Below are 16,043 nucleotides of genomic sequence, written 5' to 3'. Positions count from 1 at the left end.
CTTATCTAAGATGCCGAATTCTACTGGTCCGTTTTGTGGCGCCAGTTCTTACAAGCAAGTTTCAAGTTAATTTACACTTGCAAGAGAGATAACTAAATTGTGAGCACTAGACATTTTTTTACTGGGCGAGAGATTCCTCCCCCCGCGGATGGATGTGTGTTCGTATCAATATGGGTTTGAGTCAAGGGCACTCCTTGGCAGCCTCTTGGTCAGCAATTGGCGTATCTCTGTTTACAGCCATTCACGGTCACACAGCCTGGGCCTTCTGCTCTGTGTGCCCTGTATGCTCCAGGCAAGCAAAAATGGATGTTACAAGGGGGTTCCTGTCTGGCTACATTCCACCCCCTGATACGACACACCACATCCCAGGATACAAGATGGCGGTGATACCAGCACCTCTTGCCCACCTTGGGGGAATCTAGAAGTGCCCGATGGCCGGAATAGAAGGTTCAGGATCTAGGAATTGGCTAGGGTCCTTTCCTAGTGCTGTATATCGAATGTGCACAAAAAAGGTAGCTGCTTTAACTAGGCATTGCACAATACATAGAGCTATGCAGAAAATGATTACAAAAATTACAGTGGTTAGAGCAGTGGTTATAACAGAGTGTAAAAAAAATGGAGTTAGGGAAAATTCTAGCTCTTGGGCTAAACAATTTAGCCATGAGATGTTTACATTCTTAGTTACAGCATGTCTTACCCTATACCATCCATTGCCACTTCCTTTGCCTCCCCCCAAAGTTATTTTGAGGATTGCGGTGGTCGCTGTTATCGAACCATACCGGTCTCCATTGGAAGATGTCACTCTTGTTCCATCAGTTGTTTTGGGCTGAGAGGGACAAACTCGATTCTCAGTCCAGTAGAGGAGTTAAGTAAGGTGTTCTGGTACAGCAGTAGCAGTTGGGATGAGGAAGAAGACCATGGCGAGTTGGAGTACCATGTCTTGCTTCAGCTTAGGTTTCTTTTTCTATAGTTCAGTCTATAACAACAGCGATTGCAAGCACTGCAACAGCAAGCCGTATATATACAAAAAGTTCATGATGGTTTCCTGGATCCACACCAGCGCTGGGAGGGATACATCCCACTGGAGCACTGTTCAGGGCCATTGCCTCAGTTTCCTGTAATAAAACAAAAAAGTTCGCCGGTCTTGGATACAATCCAAGCCTCAGTAGTGGTTATTGGTGTTAGCCCAGCATCTGCAGTGGTCCAGACTCCTTTTCCCTTGTAGGAGTGCAGTACGTAGGTTTGCATTCTTAAACTGGGGTGTTTGATTACTACAGTGTCTTCAGGTGCATATTTAGAATCTTTGAGTGGCACAGTGTGGCTAGGAGAGGTTCTCCCTGTAGGGAAGAAATCTCTTACTGATCGGACTGCCCGTAGGGGTCTGCCGATTGTTTAATCTTTGCACCACAGTATCTAATCTGTTTTTTTATTTGCCATCTATGGGCCTTTGGGTCCTCATGGATTCTTTACTTCCCCACTCCCATGGGTAGGCACGGGGGAGATGGGGACTCACCACCATAAGGGCTGGGTGGTCAAAGCTATTCTATTCTTCAATACTGGCTTCCTAATTTAATTTAATTCCATTAATTAACAATCTAATCAGTCTCTGGTCCAAATATCTGGTTAGATCTAGTGAAGTGGACACAGAGCTGGACAGATCCTTCAAACTATCTAGGATCACTTGGTTGGCTTGGCTGGTGTGTAGGCCTTTACAGGCACTGGATATTACTGCATCTACCAGCCTGTATTCTATACAATTTCTGGGCTATGGCATAAGTGTTGCTGACAGAGTTTCCAGGCTCAAACTAATCTGCGATTGTATCTGTTAAGCCCCGTCGTTGCCTAATTAGGCACTTGCCAATTTGATTAGCCAGTCTAGCACACAGCTGGTCTATACCAGTGTGGAACATCACTAAGGTAAGGACTAGTGACAGTTGTCCTGGTTCTGGGACAGGGGTCTGTTCAGGGCACAATTCACAATTAGGAGGCTTTTATTTTGTCCTCAAGGTCTTGGTTAATAATATCTAAATAAAAGCAAGTTAGCAATGGCCATTGTTTAACAAATGACAGCCATGCCTCAGGGGTTACCTTGTCTGGGCTTTAAGTGGTAAGCCCCAGTGGGAGTCAGTAGGTCCAACTTCAGTGGCCTGATGTCAGTGTTTAGCTTCTTTCCCACAAAATTCTACACAAACTTTAACTCAGAGGACTGTGTATTCTTTGTCCTCGTAGTGTTCATGTTGTTACAATAAACAAAATGATTCTGTGTGAATGAGGGGCGGCCCAAGGCCGTGTATTCTCATTGCCATTAGCGTGTATTTGTTCTATATATGTGACTTGAAGGAGGTTACGTTGACTAGAGTCACTGTTTCTTCTTATAGGACCAAGCATGGTTCACAGATGTTTAACTGATAACTCATGCAATTCTATAATTCTTGAGGCCTTTTAAGGCATCAGGCACCAGTGAGTAGCAGGGCAAGTAGCTGTTATTGCAATGGTGAGGTTACTAGTTTCCTCATTGTTGTGGGCATCTTTACTTAAATATGCTGATGTCCCACTTGCCTGTGTTGTTTCTTATAGATTTTTTATTATCTCTGGCGCTCTAGAGCTATTAAAGCAAAACTAATCTGGTGGGGGAGAGGGCTGGTACCTCACTCCCAGTTTTTTTGTTCACGTGATGCACTCCTTGCTTCTTTCCAGTTTCTTCTTTATTCACCTGTGGAGACATTGTTAACATTCTCCTAGCCTAAACAATTACTAAACTATCATCCTTTCACTAAAGTTTAAAGTTGCCAATTGACTAAGTTTACAGTTGCCAATTGATTGGGCCCAATTATTAATTTTGTTGGTTTAAATTCATGCTTCTGCTTTACTCAGAGTATCCTTTCATTAAAACAATATCTTACACACAACAATATTTTTAATTCGTGTTACAATTAAGACACACAAGACAAACTTGGATAGAACACAAACTTATTGTGTCATGACACAGAACCATGGTTTTTTTGTCGTTGTTGTTTGTTGTTTTTCTTCAGCTGGCACCAGCGCTTTCTGATGATCTGAAAGACAAGAAAACATTTCTACCCCCGTCGGGGTGGTCTATTATAACTTAAAATACTGCCTAAGATCTGCTAGGGGAATCGGTTACAGCTAGTTCCTTACCACTTCCATGGGCGAGTGAGCTATAACTTTACGAGAACAAGGGCACTTCATCGGTACTCGTGACCTTCCACTCCCTCGAATTACCTCTAGAGTTGCTAGCCTTCCCCAACAGTGGCATGCCTCAGTTTCCCTCTTGTACCACAGATCAGGCTTAATGTGTAAAGCTATAGTGCTTTTCCTTAGCACAAGGTGTTGGTTGGCCAGTTACTGTTCCTGCAAGCAAAAAGCTTTTATTTTCCTGAAAAGAATCATATGTACAATGTTACAGGCTTACTTATGAGGGACAGTTGGTTTCAAACCTCTTCAGAACAGACAGGCAGTCTGCACCCACTTACAACCTTGGATCTGAGAGCAAGCTAAAAGTGTTATCAACTCAGCCTTGAACATAGACACAATGAAGTTTCAGAGTTTGAATTTCTTAAAACAATAACTTGGTTTTCTTAGAGAGCAAATTTAACCTTAAAAGTTGAATGCCTAACAGAAGCACTAACCAATTTGTGCATTGTCTGTTTGCAATTTTAAGCAAGAGGACATAATCCAAAACAAAATAAAACTAGTTCATTTGAAACCTACAAAATAAAGTGACAGTATATAGAGCTCATTCTTTGGACAGTCATTTTCCTTTGGGCTATTCCCGGTGGCAACTCCTTTCCTTCCAATATGGGCTTAATGATTGGGAGAGGAGTGTGAAGTGTTATGGCTTGAGCTTGGGTTAGCTCCTCTGTTTCCCTTAGTGCTGTGTAGGCTGTCAAAAGCACTTTTCATAAAGCGTGTAATTTAACTGTGACCTCTGCCATAACTTCGAGCCAAACTGTATGGGGCGGCGGGGTACAGTTTCTCCTTCTTGCCATAAGGCATAGGACATCTCTGTGTTTCCCACAGTAAGGTACAAATGAAATGGGGCATTCAGGTGAATCGGACCCATAGACTGATAAGTGCGTATCTCATTATCAGCTGTCTCTCAGAGCTTCCTCATGGGGGGGGGGACTCATTTCCAGCGAGCATGCTTCCTGAGCAAATTATACGGGGAGTAGGTACAAATTAAGATTCCCCGTTTTTCCAGATCTTTAATTAGTTCACAGACCGGAGCCATAGCTTTGGCTGGAATGCGGTACTGTATTATCTTGGTTACAGTGGAAGGCGGGAGAGCGGGGGTTTGAGCCAGCAAAGTTTTAAAGCCAGCTCCAAAAGCTCATTTTTCTCCATTAATTACTTTCTCCTTCCCCTCTCTAGCCTCAGGAGGAGCCGTTCCTGAAGGTGCTCCATGTCCTTATTTAGGGTTCACACCTGGGTATCCAGGTTCTGGCATTGCTCCCAGAGTTTGTATCTCTCTCTCTGCACCTTTATCAGCTCTGTTTCTAAGTTCCAGTAGCTAGAGCAGGCTGCTTGCCACACACCCTTTAACAGCCAGATGCAAGCGCCTTTCCTTAACATCTCTTTATCCCACTTAGGGTTGCCCCATCCCTCTCGGGCAAACTCCTTTTCTATACAGTTAAAATCCATGTCAATCGTGACTGGCTTCATGCTGCTGTATTTGAACCAATAGCACAATCCTGCCGACTACGCCAATTCTGTCAGCCGACGGTCAGGGCAGTGTGTGTGTGTATGCTTCCGAGAAAAGGTTTAACGTCCGTGTCTTTACTGCTAGGACCGGGGTCCCGTCGCAGAGGGTGGCCAGCAGGCCAACAGACGCCCCGTTATATAGAAAGAGCTTATTACACCTTAGATTTTAACTGCTAGAACACAGGGGTTCCTTCGCAGCGGGCAGCCTGGGAAAGGCTGGAAAGGTGCCCCAACGGATCTTGTCACCTGGGAGTGACACAGATCCAAACGCCCAAGCTCTCCCTATGTCTGTCCCTTTTATGACCGGCTGAAGTTCTTTTAAATTGTGCTTGGTTCTGTTACAGCAACTGAAGGAGTCAGGTTAAAGCTTAAACAGTTACAGGTTTATTAAAAGACTTATAAAAGCATATGGTTACAATGGCTATTGCTCTATTTCTTAAATGCTAACAAATACAGATTTTAAAAAATGGTTACAAAGAAAATAAAGATAGAAAATAGAAATAATGGTACCAAGTGACAGCTTAATCTTTAAAGAGCTCTAAGTCTATGTATATATATACTTAAACAAAGGACCACATCCAGGTACAATTTTTACCCCTTTCTGTGCCTCTCGACTCCAGCGTGTCAGGCCAGGGCCGGTCTCTCAATTCCTAGGAAAGACGAATACGAGGTGGGCGTCCCCTTGGAACCTCGGGAGATCAAACACCAAACCCGACCAGCAGATAGATGGTAGATTGACACTCAGAGAAAATGCGCTGCTGGACCTATCTTTATACCCCTGGGGGCCCGTATTCTCTTTCTTATCTAAGATGCCGAATTCTACTGGTCCGTTTTGTGGCGCCAGTTCTTACAAGCAAGTTTCAAGTTAATTTACACTTGCAAGAGAGATAACTAAATTGTGAGCACTAGACATTTTTTTACTGGGCGAGAGATTCCTCCCCCCGCGGATGGATGTGTGTTCGTATCAATATGGGTTTGAGTCAAGGGCACTCCTTGGCAGCCTCTTGGTCAGCAATTGGCGTATCTCTGTTTACAGCCATTCACGGTCACACAGCCTGGGCCTTCTGCTCTGTGTGCCCTGTATGCTCCAGGCAAGCAAAAATGGATGTTACAAGGGGGTTCCTGTCTGGCTACAGTATCTGATTCTTCCCAAAGTGTGTTCTTGCAGGACATGAATGTAAACTATCTGGTATCTGTCATTCTACTCATTCTGTGGTTGACGCTATATGTTCAAAAGATGCAGAGCAGTAATGTATATTCAATCTTGTCACTATTTCAAAGAGAAAATAATGGTAACATTACCTCCATGACAGGTGGTTGAGGAGGATCTTTTGTAGATTCAAGACACGATTTGTGGCTAGGATCACTAATGAAAGAGAAAACTCTAGTACTGCTATTTTTACCGGTACAACATGATTTTTGAGAGCATATTGGGTATAGAAGGATTTATTCTGACCTTAAAAAGCACTGGAACTGAATCAGCCTGTAGCAGTAACAATCATTGATTCCCTGAAGAGCTCTCTGAAGACAAATGAGGACGGAAGATGACACAGATAGCGAACTCTCCTTGCTTTTGTCCTTACATGACAATGAATCTGTTTACTCAAATGAACATATTCTGGAAACTCCATGAATGCATCCAAAAGCATAGGTGGGAAAATAACTGATTTTTGTTTGTTTGTTTGGCAATAGTTTCAAAAAAGTTTTTTAAAAAAATCAGTTGGTCCAATCAAATTTGAAATGTCAGAATGTCTTATTCATCAATAAATATTCGATTTCAGAGCTCTTCCAGAGCAGGGATTCAAACCTAGGTGTCTCACATCCCAGACGCATACCCAGAATAAAAGTGGGGGTGGGAGAGAGAAGGGACAGAGGAAAGTACTGCTGCTGCTTTCACACAATGGCCAGGGAAAGGGAGGTGCCAGTGCTGATGTCAGTCATGTCAAGTCTCTGAATAGCTTCCCAAAAATGCACAAGTGGGTTAACCAAAACAATTTGTGAATTTGTCAAAATCACAAATTATGTTTTAATGAATAAAGCCAAAAGATATTTTTAAAAGTTTGGTTTGATATTTTGATATTTTGCATTCAAACTTGAAATGATTTCATTTTAGATGCTGCTTCAATTTTAAAAATTTTAATTAAAAAATTCAGACTAAAATTAAATGTTTTGTTTATCCCAAAATGATTTTACTTTTATGAATTGCCAAAAAATGCAAAAAAAATAATTTTGGTTCTACCCGAAATGATTTTTTTCCATTTGACCTTTGAATTAAACAAAACCGTACTTTCACACTCCAATTTTACATTTTTGCAAAATACACTCTTCTGAAAAAGTGGCTTTGCATACTTTAATAAGCTGAATAGAATCCAAGCATTAATGAGAACATTTTGGGATCATGAACATCTATATTGTCAATCTATAAGTACAGCATCTTGAAAGATGTTTGACTATGACAGGAGATTTTGACATGAGCCCAATTATTCATGCCATCAGAAAGTTGGAAAAAAATGTTCTTCATTTGTAAGTTGAATGGATCACAGATGCAAAACACCACTTTTCTAATTTTATTTTTTCATATTTACAACACTGCCAGACACTCTCTAGAGCAGATGACAAAGGCATGGGTAATAAGTCAGTTTCCTTCAAACAGAAAATTTTTCAGTGTGCTGAAGACAGGATAATTCCTAATTGTAATGACTCGAGGTATCAGTATCCAAGCGTATGATATAGACCTCAACTCGAGATTTTCATTGCAAGGCATGTAGGGCAGCATTGCTTGATGCAAAAGGCTAACGTAAGCATAGGACTTTGTGTGTGGTACCTGAGACCATTTAAAAAACTATTCACACTAAAGCATTGCATACCACCCTAAAAAAATTATATAAAACTCTCATTTTTGCTAACCCTTGTTCAGCTATGCCAGTGATAGCAACATTGAGAGCTCTAGTGTACCTGGGCCATCAAGTCCTGTCAGCATTTTAATCCATTGTGAGGATTAGACCTGGTTAGGTGACACAATACTTATGTAACCCTTCTGCTGGTACCAGTCGGCAACCAGAAGGGCTGGGTTCAATGTCTAGTGGGGTTCCTTCAACAAGCTCCTGCCAGCTGCCCTGCTGGCTGCCTGCCGCTTCTCCTACCAGCCACCCGCCAGTTGCTATGGGTCTAGCTCCAGGCCAAACTAGGGCTCTTAGAGTCCATCTACATTTGCTCCTAGTTCGAACTAGGGATGCAAATGCAGACGAGCGAAGTAGCTAATGAAGCCAGGATTTAAATATCCTGCGCTCCATTAGCATGATCTTGCCGGCACACTAGTTCGAATCACAGCTGATTCGAACCAGGAAGCGCGCGCTGGAATGCGTTAGCTCAAACCAAAACCATTTTTTGAGGAGTAACGTTAGTTCAAACCAAGGGCTTTGAATCAGCTGTGATTCGAACTAGCGCGCCGGTGAGATCATGCTAATGGAGCACGGGATATTTAAATCCTGGCTTCATTAGCTACTTCGCTCGTCTGCATTTGCAACCCTAGTCCAAACTAGGGAGCAAATGTAGACGTACCCTTCGTGATTTCAGCTCTTAGCCACCACCTAGGCTGGCCAAAAGATTCCAGCTTCTACTGAAGTAAAGACTCCTTATGGAATCTGCTTTAGGTCTATCTTTAGAACAGAGGGGAAAGGAAACAGGCTGAACCAGTCTTACAGCTCACACCTGGAGGACATGTAGCTGGCTGGCTCAAGTCCCTTCCCCCCAACTCAGTCCACTCAAATCTGGAAGGGGGAGGTTTGTTCATCGGAGACCTTTTACAATAATGGTGTCTCTCCTGCAAGCATTGGTGTCATATTTTACAGTTCCTACATTTAGGGGTAGCATGGTTTGTGACTCCACAACAGCCAAATTAGTTACAATACATCATATTCCATTCCAACAATTGACCATTCATTAGGTCTGGCTGAATTGCTCACACGCCGGATTCCTTCCCCATTCCAGAATGACCTACATTTGCATATCAACAGTTAGTTATCTTGCAGGGCTAAATCATAGAATCATAGAATCATAGAACCATACAGCTGGAAGAGACCTCAGAAGGCCATCAAGTCCAGCCCCCTGCTCTAGGCAGGACCAATCCCAACTAAATAAACCCGGCCAGGGCTTTGTCAAGCTGAGATTTAAACACCTCTAGGGATGGAGACTCCACTACTTCCCTAGGTAACCCATTCCAGTGCTTCACTACCCTCCTAGTGAAATAATTTTTCCTAATATCCAACCTGGACCTCTCCCACCACAGCTTGAGACCGTTGCTCCTTGTTCTACCATCTGTCACTACTGAGAACAGCCTCTCTCCATCCTCATTGAACCTCCCTTCAGGAAGTTGAAGGCTGCTATTAAATCCCCCCTCACTCTTTGCTTCTGCAGACTAAACAGACCCAAGTCCCTCAGCCTCTCCTCATAAGTCACATGCTCCAGCCCCCTAATCATTTTGGTTGCCCTCCTCTGGACCCTCTCCAATGCGTCCACATCCTTTTTGTAGTGGGAGGCCCAGAACTGGATACAATACTCCAGATGTGGCCTCACCAGAGCCGAATAAAGGGGAATAATGACATCGCTGGATCTGTTCTTTACCCACCAAGGGCTGTCCATTTTCATCCCATCTTGCGTCACTTAGCGCATTAGTCTGGGAGCCCACCTTGTCCGTGAATACAGAGGCAAAGAAAGCATTGAGTACTTCAGCTTTCCCCACATCATCTGTCACTAGGTTACCTCCTTCATCCAGTAGGGGACACACACCCTCTCTGATCACCTTCTTCTTGTTAACATGCCTGTAGAAACCTTTCTTGTTATCCTTCACATCCTTAGCCAGTTGCAATTCCATTTGCGTTTTCGCCTTCCTGATAACCCCCCGGCATTCTCGAGCTATACATTTAAACCCTTCCCTGGTCATTTGTCTAAGTTTCCACTTTTTGTAAGCTTCCTTTTTGTGCTTCAGTTCACCAAGGATTTCCCCTGTAAGCCATTCCGGTCTCCTACCATGTTTGCCTCTCTTGCTAGGTGTCAGGATGGTTTCTTTTTGTGCCTTCAATAAGGCTTCTTTAAAATACTGCCAGTTGTCTTGGACCCCTTTCCCCTTCATGTTAGCATCCCAGGGGATTCTGCCCATCCAGTCGCTGAGGGAGTCAAAATTTGCTTTTTTGAAGTCCACGGTGTGTATTTTACTACTCTCTTTTCTTCGTTTGGTCAGGATTCTGAAATCTACCATCTCATGATCACTGCTTCCCAGGTTGTCACTCACCTCTACTTCTCCTATTAGTTCCTCCCTGTTTGTGAGCAGAAGGTCAAGGTGCGAACGGCACCTGGTCGGATCCTTTGAGTGAACATAACCACATGCAGGGCTGCCCTCCCCTTTTGCTGGCTGCAGTGGTTCAGACTCTGCTTACACTTAAAATATAGTTGGTAGGCAGAAGTTTATTAGCATTAAGGTTTTAAAGCAAGATACAAAAAAAGCAGTAACGTTTCATACAGACCATGACTTTTTTATACTGGTCAATATACTATACCCTGAAATGTAAGTACTTTACAATACTTATATTCCATATGATTTATTTTATAATTTTATGGTAAAATGAAAGGAGTTATCAATTTTTCAGTAAACCTCCTTAACACTATTACAAGTGAACTAATGTTAGAACAGTGAGGACATTTTTGTAAAATTTCTCGCCTGAAAAAATCCAATCCATTTTCAGTGATGGTAGCTGAGCCAGTATTAGGATGGGCATCAGGCTCGCATATACAACTGTGGCTTCCATGGGAGAATTTTCTAGAAGAGGATGTACCAAAAAATTGCCATGTAAAAATCAACAGAACAAAAGTTTCAGAAACTGTAAGGTGAGGAGACTCAAATAATATGTTTCTCTGAGGCAGGCAAGCCAACAGACTCACTGGGCCTCTGGGCATGGAAGGGGCAGATCTGCACTCCTGAAAGGAGCAGGGCCTTGGGCATAAGGGGTGGGGCCAGGGCAGTCAGCCTTCAGTGCCACCCAGATCACACCTTCCCCTTCCCAGTGTCATAGGCTGTGTCCAGACTCAGGGGTTTTTGGGGGAAAAGTAGCCTTTTTCCGAAAAAACTTCCCCTGCGTCCAGACTCAAGCCGCGTTCTTTCGAAATTAAATCGAAAGAACGCGGCTTTTCTTTCGATGGCGGTAAACCTCATTTCTCGAGGAAGAACGCCTTCTTTCAAAAGTTCCTCTTTCGAAAGAAGGCGTTCTTCAATGTAAATAGGGCTTCTTCGAAAGAGAGCATCCAGACTCACTGGATGCTTTCTTTCGAAAAAGCAAGCCGCTTTTTCGAAAGTTCAACGTGCAGTCTAGACGCTCTCTTTCAAAAGAGGCTCTTTTGAAAGTATCTTTCGAAAGAGCCTCTTTCGAAAGAGGCTTGCAGTCTAGACATAGCCATACAGACAGCATCACCTGCGTCCCACAGCATGGGGCTCCAATAGTGATATAAAGGGACTGGGGTTCCAGCTGTGACTGCAGTAGTAGCTGGAGTCCCAGCCACCTTTGAATCACTTGGCCCCGGGGCAATTGACGCTTTTTGCCCTCCCCTACTCCCCCCACCCCCACTCATCAACAGGCCTGGTCTGAGGTTTTCCTATGTCCAAGATCATTCTTTAAATATTTCAGTACCTTGCAGGGAAGGATTGTGCTTTATACATATGGCTCCATCTCTAAGATGTGCAATAATGAGCAGGGAGATATCTAAGCAGACAAGGCAAGGAAGAAGAGCCTTTAAATAACAGACAAGTGGAGGAGGGGATTCCAAGTATTCTGAGCAATATCTATGCCAACAGTCCCTGTCTCAAAAGTTTACAGAGATAGGGCTAAACTCAATGATACAAAACAATCAAGTTATGCTGCATGTAAATTGGTCAGAAAATTAATGTCAATGGCAAAGGCATGCAGTAGGACAACTATAGGAAATAAATTAAAGATTATCTTTATCAATCTGTGCAGATAAAAGGTGAGGAAGTATGCATGTGTGTGTGTGTATCCATGTAATAAATAGCCAAAATGTGCCTTTTACCACAAACAGATAATTTGCCATGAATATTGTAGGAAGCACAAAGCACGAACAGAGAGGAAGCTATTTAGGAAATCGCATAATGATTTCGTGTGTTTATTTTCTCTCTTTTCATCATGTTTATTTCTGCTTTTGTTCATTAAGCAGTGAAACTGTATTCTAAACTGGGCAAAACAGTGTCAGGAATTACTGAAATCAACAAGGTTTGTCTGTTCTAAATTTTTTTCTGGTTTTATTTTTTAGAGCAGCACAGAACAGGAAAAGCAGTTAGTGACAGAGTTACAGACTTGAGCTACCAAATCCAGCTTTCAAATTCCTCCAAAACTCTGTAATATTAAAATCCAAAGCTTGGGTTCAACCCATCAGACAGACAGGTCAGCTGTTTAATTCACAGCTGGTCCCATGGTCAGATTTCAAAACCAGCTGTCCAAAAGTAAGGGATGTTCAGATCTAATGTCTGGCTTGAGCCCAACACTTCCCACAGTATCATGGTGGCATATCCATAAATCCCTCCAATTTTCTTCTATTTTTCAAGATTCCAATTCAATAAAATGACACATTCTAAAATGTTTGTTGTTTCTTTAAAATGTTTTTAATCTACATGTATTGTTTGTTTCTTTCTAATCTCCCAGTGGTTTTTTCAACTAGCCCTGCTTCTGATCTTTTTTGTAAAGATTTTAATGAGCTTTGTCTCCACTTTCTTGCATAGTGTGTGCTCAGGGGAGATCACTTTTGTTAGTGGATTATATACAAAATGCAGATGGAGCTGCAGTGAAAGCTATCCAAATCAGGAAGGCAGAAAATTGCAGTTATTTAGCAATAATTATCTTATGTTGTTTGATTTATTAAAGTAAACGAGAACAAACCAATCAGAAACAAAGCAAGTGGGAAAACAAAAACAAAAAAACGATGTAACTCGCTATTTTTATTCTTCCTTCGGCTTCTTATCTCAAAAATATATTAGAGATTTAGGCTTAAAGGGCTCAAGTTTATTTTGACTGCCACATTTAAAGTGCAGTTATCATTGGAAAAGTTACAATGACCCTATTCACTTTCATTTCTGGACACATCTGTTTATTTTTATAATTTTAACTTCTGTTAGAATTACAAATCGATGCAGCTATGGGAGATAGACCTAGAGCAGGGGAGAACAAATACCAGCCCACAGGCCAGATCTGGTCTGACAGGGTTAGCCCCTGGCAGGCCCCCACACCACCGTATTTACCTGAACCTCCAAAGGTACTGGGGATCACAGCTCCGGTTGTCTGTGAATTACCATTCCCAGCCAATGAGAGTTGTGATTGTCCGTACCTGCAGAGCTGTGTGTAAATATAGTTGCAGCAGCCCACTAGGGGCTTAGCCTGGTGAACTGCCTTTGTATTATTGCCCACCCCTCAGCTAGGGTCTATTCCTGCTCATGTATCATCAGTACAATTATTAATTGAAACCTAACTGCAGCATCTGTTACCAGTTATGATGCAGAGAAAAAAAAACACACAAGTTGGGTTCTGCAAGTCAGATTCAGATTATAGAACAGTGATAAAGGAGATAGTCTACCTTATCTGAAGAAGCCATTAGGTATCATTCTTGCTACAAGGAATAAAGTTGCAAAACCATTTATTTTGGCAGTAACTAAGGCTGTCTTTAAAGATACACCTTTACAAACAGCTGTATAAAAAATACACCTGGAACTCTACTGCATATGGCATGGGTAGAGTTAACCTATATGAAATTGGGGTGTGTCACCACTGCCCTTGTTGTATGAAGCCATTACACTTCTTTATGGAAGCAGGTAGTTGAAACAATAGCAGCCCCTACACACACATGCCCAAAACAAAGGCTCAGGTGGGTAGAGGGAAATCTCTGGCTATTGTTGTGTGTCTAGTGAAAGACCAGAAAGATCAAAGAAGCTGTGGGAAAAGAAGGCAACAAGGAAATATCAGACACAGCAGTTGAGGAACTAGTACAGTGGCCCTGACTAGTACAGTGGCCCTGAAAAAAGCTTAGAGAGTATGCTTCTAAGGCTAAGTGTTGGCTGACAGGGACTTGCAGTTCTGAACAAAGAAACTATCTCCTGTTTGATTCTTCTTATATTCAGAGAAATAGGACTCTGTACATTTTTTGAAAATAAAACAGGGTTTCATTAAAGATACCTAATTGCACATCATTTTCACGTTCTAATGAAAACACCCTGCTGGGATCAAAAGAGGCAACAATATATATCTTTGAAGCAATATATGTGGAGTACAAAACAGAGAGCACATAGAATACCAATTGATGTAAACAGGACTGATTTATTAAACCACTACGGGCAATGTTATGTTATTGCACAACCTTCTATTACATTTCAAAGATACAGATTACTGTTTAATTTTGAGACAGTTTGACATGGGTGAAATATTCCCTTAGGCACAGTTTTTCAGATGAATCAAAACATCTTTGGTAAACAGCAGCCACTGTAAGTCATATTTTCAGAACTGGCAATATTGATAACTTTACTTGCAAACAGATCTCTCTGCAGGTCAGCTTTAGATATTATCTGCAGGAAAATATATTAGTTTCATACCTGTACCCCTTTCATGAAGACTCAGAAAAGACTTGATAACAACAAAGGTAAGGTTTATTCCTCTCACTTTTTCCTCCTCCCCGGTCCATCATGGAAATTATAGTTTCTAGACACAACACTACAGGAGCCACCTAGAAACAAAACAAAACAAAATAAACAAAAGAACACAAATACAAATTGGGGCAGTTATCTACACCTACCTAGATACAACAATTGAAAAATTATCAAGTCTTTTCTGAGTCTTCATGAAAGGGGTACAGGTATGAAACTAAATTTGAATAACAGTCTTTCCATATCCATCCTTATGACACCGAATTTCTTAAATGGAGCTCAGACTGTTGGTGCATACCATACATTTTTGTGTCCCTTTCCTCCCTATGAATGACTGCAGATGACGCATTATTAAAGATAGACACTGGAACTGCCCTTTGTTTCAGGATACTTGCAGAATAAATGTCTGTGAAGTCCACAGGCCTCACCCTTTTAATAGACCTGGTACTGAAATTTAAAATCCAGTACCAGATTTGCTATCAGACCCATAGCAAAATAACAAAAGCTGACATGACATGACTTTTATTTTGACACACTGCCCCCATCCTCAACAATCGCTGCATACAACATGGAACATAAATTGATACCAATTAGATAACTGACTGAAATTAATCTTCTGTGTATGATGGATGAGTCAAAGGGGGCATTCCATCTCGGTTGACTTCTAAAGCTATTGTTGACAATCTCAAATCCCCTTCTTTAAGGGACATGGATTTTTATTTTCCCTTCAGTAAAAGGCGTGGAGTAAAGGATTCTGAGAGTAGAAGGTTTGGAGACATGTGGCTTTGCTATGACAATTATCAACTGCTGCATTATCTGTTAGAGGACTCTAGCAGTGGCATAAGTCAGAGTTGCTATGAAGAGATGAACTCTTCAATATTCTTGTCCTGAGTATTAGAGAGTTGGACTGTATGGGCATGTCAACACTGGGGAGTTATTTCAAAATAACTCCCCTTATTTTGAAATAACAAGGTGAGCGTCCACACTACCAAGCCTGTTATTTCAAAATAATGGGCTTGTTACAGGTCGTACTTCCCTTGTCTGGCACCTTGGGACCTGAGTGGTCCCAAACCATGGAGTTTGACAATCAAGGGGAAGTCAGGCTCTGCTCCCAGCTGGGGCTGTACTCCTGGCTGCTGCCTCCAACCCCCACTGGGGCTGCACTCCCCACCACCAGCAATGATCAGGGCTGCACCGCTCCCCCCACACCCACCACACTGCTCCTGGCCTCTGGCCCCATTGCCTTCAGCCTCAGCTGGGATTGCACTCCTTGCCATCAGCCCTGGCCAGCGCTGTGCTCACCTCTCAGCTGCCAGCCCAGCCTGGGCTGTGCTTCTGAACCTGGCTAGTCGGTAGGGTTGCCAGATGTCTGGTATTGGCTCGGACAGACCGGTATTTGCAGCTTTTGTCTGATACAAAAAAATACATGTAAAATGTCTGGAAGGGGCAAGTGGAGTGTGGAGATTTAAAGGAGCTGTGACTTTTTTTTTTTTTTTTGGTACTTTTTTTTTTCTCGACAACTTTGTTCACCCTTTTTTTGTTTGGTATTTTTTGTGAAACTATCTGGCAACCCTACCAGTCAGGGCTCTCTGGTTCAGCAATATCCCAGGACCTGCCAGACCAGAGAGTC

The 16,043-nt window shown here is 42.4% G+C and overlaps 1 long non-coding RNA gene across 1 annotated transcript in view; it reads right to left on the bottom strand.

The window, feature by feature from the left end:
* LOC106732621 (uncharacterized) overlaps window positions 1–16,043 on the bottom strand; it is a 36,851-nt gene that overhangs the window by 9,308 nt on the left and 11,500 nt on the right. The window contains exon 2 of the long non-coding RNA XR_001368864.3: window positions 14,363–14,493. This is a non-coding gene — a long non-coding RNA (uncharacterized LOC106732621). The remainder of the gene's footprint in view (window positions 1–14,362; window positions 14,494–16,043) is intronic.

The sequence above is a fragment of the Pelodiscus sinensis genome, chromosome 8, assembly GCF_049634645.1.
Source record: "Pelodiscus sinensis isolate JC-2024 chromosome 8, ASM4963464v1, whole genome shotgun sequence".
NCBI lineage: Eukaryota > Metazoa > Chordata > Testudines > Trionychidae > Pelodiscus > Pelodiscus sinensis.
This window is presented reverse-complemented; position numbering and strand designations above follow the sequence as displayed.